This window comes from Rhagoletis pomonella, unplaced genomic scaffold (assembly GCF_013731165.1).
Source record: "Rhagoletis pomonella isolate Grant_MI unplaced genomic scaffold, Rhpom_1.0 Rhpom_scaffold_00011, whole genome shotgun sequence".
In the NCBI taxonomy this organism is placed as follows: domain Eukaryota; kingdom Metazoa; phylum Arthropoda; class Insecta; order Diptera; family Tephritidae; genus Rhagoletis; species Rhagoletis pomonella.
The window spans coordinates 8,380,056-8,383,711 of NW_023458565.1; the positions used below are offsets into that span (position 1 = coordinate 8,380,056).

The 3,656-nt window shown below is 32.2% G+C and overlaps 1 protein-coding gene across 1 annotated transcript in view; it reads right to left on the reverse strand.

The window, feature by feature from the left end:
- Positions 1–3,656, reverse strand: part of LOC118747349 (formin-J) — a 125,759-nt gene that overhangs the window by 66,763 nt on the left and 55,340 nt on the right. The window contains 1 exon segment of the mRNA XM_036481404.1: positions 699–731. The gene's annotated coding sequence lies outside the window, so the exon portion shown is untranslated.

Sequence of the window (3,656 nt, forward strand, 5' to 3'; positions counted from 1 at the left end):
GTGTGCAGCTATGCAACAACGTATGCGTCTTTTTAGCACGATTTCTCGCCGGCGCGCCGCACACACATAGAATTGGCTAACATTTAACAGTTCAATAACAAATTTTACACAATTAAACAATGGAAAATAGCCAGCAACAACGGCTGCCAAAAGAAAAAAAAAATCGTAAAAAACGACAAATTTCTGCAGTCATTTGCCAAATGCAAACTGCAACAGCGAAATGTTGCCGCAACTTGTTTACATACAATCCAAGCCAAGCAACACCAAGTGGTTGACGAGTTGTTGGAATTTTATGATTTTATTTCATTTGTGTGAAAAAATCCACTTATCACAATTCGCAATGCATAAGTAGGGTTAAACACCAGCTGGGTGACATGATGCTGCAAATTTTCGATAATGTCATTTTATGCGGTGCTACTTAAGTGTGAACTTGATTTATATGTTGTTGATATTTGTATTTTTTTTTTAAAGTGGAACTGATTGCATTTGGTGTATTTCTTTAACTTAAAATATTTATTCAATTTAATTTAAATTTTTCTTACAAACGTCTCGACTTTGTTTATGCCCCAGCGAATGTGTCGTAGGTCATTTTTATTATTATTAATGGCTTTGTGTCAGTAATTTTTATTTAACAGCGTCGTGTAGTGGGTACACACATATTTATGTATGTATGTATGTGCATGAACACGAGTACATACCTGCAGTGCGTTGAGTTGAACTGTGCAGATTTTCTGTAACGAAAAAAAAAAATGAAAAATGTCTTTTTAATTTGTATTAATTTATTAATGCAAGTCGAGACACATTTATTCTAATCAGTGGCAGGCTTATTGTAGGAGTTGCATTGACTTCCGGATAAAGTGTGGGTGTAATTGCTTGCGATGTTTAACGAAAAGCGCAACATAGGAAGAACTAATAAACGCAAAGATACCACAACACAGGTCGTTGGAGACTTTCTTTCACAAAAACCAAAAAAATTAAATTAATTTAAAATCAATTATAGTCCTTATCATAATTATACGACATACAAATATTGACAAATTTTGCTATTATTTTTAGTTACTTAATTAAAATTACTATTTTATAAAAAAAGAATTCATTCATTCTATAACAAAAAGAATATAAATCCAAGTTTTCAACTTTGTACACAAATTAAAAAAGTCAAAATTGACTAAAATTTAACACTTTGTATTCAGAATTTTCAGAAAACATTTGGTTACATAGTCAAAAAATAAAAAAAATCCAAAAATCCACGGAACTTTTTAGCCATTGAAGCCACTTCAAACTTGCACTCTGTTATATTTACTAGAGTTGAATGGGCTATAAAACTGCGTACCCCATAAATTAAACTTTGTTGATTTTTTTAATTTTTGTACGAAGTTTGAAACTTGGAACTATCTGGTTTTTGTTGTAACAAATTTTTCATTTATATAGGTAAATCCTTTTTTTAATTCAGCAGAATTTATTTTAGAAAAATTGTTATGCCATTTGATTCTTACAATACTACTTTAAAAAATCTAATTAAGTTTTCGGATCTATCTACATATTTTATAGGAAAGAAAAATGTGGATGGAATATATAGAAAAGTGATTTGTCCCGGGTGGGCGATTTAAGCGTTTTTTGTTGTTGCAAATTTGTATACCATCAAAGAGGCAATTTATGGGTTTTGGGGTCCGAGGAATCTGATCTTGCAATTTATTTTTATCAAAAACTGCCGCTTGGTACGCTATGATGCAAAAAAAAAATGGAAGAAATATAAAGGAAAAGTGCAAACAATGGTCGTATGCATAAAAACTAAGCAATTGATTTTTCTTAAGATTTCATAGTTTTCACTTAAATTTATTTGAATAAATCGAGTAAAAGGCTTGAAATTTTAAGAAAAACAAACAAAGTTGCATCCAGCGGCCGTTTTCGGTAAAAATACATTGCAGATTCAGATTCCTCATACCCAAAACCCCAGCAAATGCTTTTAAATAATCAATAAATATTTGCATTTAAGTCAATTTTAATTGTTGTAAAAGCTGCTCAACAGCCACGAACTTCGATTGAAAAAAAACGCTTTAAATCGCCAACCTGAGAAAACTGAGAAATTACTTTCCTAAATTTAATCCAGACTTTCAGAAAAACTTGGTTTTATCTAGAAGTTAAAAAATAGTAGTCGAATGGTTTTTTTTGTAATCTATTAGTCCATCTCTATCACTATAATGTCTGGTAAATAGTTTGGCACATAACTCGTGTCATGCTAAGCCTTCTGGGGTTATTGAATCCCTAGTTTCCACAATAATGGACTTAAAAACCGGAGCATAGTTAAATCGGCGAAATTTTCAATAGAATCTTGATGGGAGCAACAACAGGTGAGTAAGCAAGCAGTTCTTTTAATTTAATCAAACTTTTGTTAACCTACCCGTACAAATTTTGGCTTATCCTACTAGATTATGAAGTCTTGTTGCAGATAATTGCGGAATTATAAAACTTATCATACTTTAAAAATTCCGTCATAATATTTCGAGAAAATATAAGGATTAACGTGGGCTGAACTGATTTAAAAATGCCTCCAAAAATCCAAGTTTTTTGATTCCGTTGATAAATTTTTTTTCACCTTTTAAGCTCAAACACTTCTATCATCTGAGCTGGCTTTTTGGAACAAATATTTTCAAAAACAAATTTTATTTGTAAACGGCTCGATGTTCGGAGGTATTTTCAAATCGTCGCCCCGCGGCAGGAGACAAATCTCCGCGGGCATTTCAGCCATGAAAAAGAGCTTCTCATAAAAATACAATCGCCGTTCGGACAACATCAAGGCGCATGCCATAAATCGGGGGAGAAACTCGGCCAAACACTAACATATAGTGTAAGCGCCAATCTATTATTTTGAATAAGAGTGATGCAACCTAATGTACTTACATATTTAACTAGGTTCGTTCGTCAATAAATTGTAGAATGAAATATTTATAGTGATTAATATTAATTTACACTCATCCACCTGAGAATGCGCGTATGTATTACCTCTCACAACTAAATTGACAGAATACATAAAATGCAAATGCACTTAGTGTAAGACTTTTTTACTGTTTTTTTTTGTGGCAACAAAATTTAAAGCAATGTAATAACTTGCAGAAAACTATCAACTCGTCGCTTCTTTATAAATTCGTACGTATGTGCATACCCACATATGTATGTACATATGTATGTATAAACCATTTCGTCTATCAAACCTGCCAAGTGAGACACCCACACCTGCACTTTTGAAAAAGTCAAATGAAATCAAATAGAATCGAAACGAATTGAAATGCGTCATGCACGATAAATCAACGCTTGGCAATCCGTATTTGCGAATGCAACATACATACATATGTACATATATTTATGGATCGATACTTGGGTTTAGTACGACTAGTATTTGCAGAAAAGGCTTGCCCATAAATGGCGTTTTTCTGCTGAAATCCAACTTGAAAACAACAAAACAATGAAACACGATTCGACTATTTGATATTTTATGGGGGAAACAAAATTTTAACTAAATTGATGATTATACATGTGTACCATGCTACATGCATAGAATATTTAAAATAAAAAAAAATGTATGTAAATAGTTTCGCTAATATACATATGTATGTACATTAGACCGTACCGAAAAAAAAGTTCGCCATACACCCCTG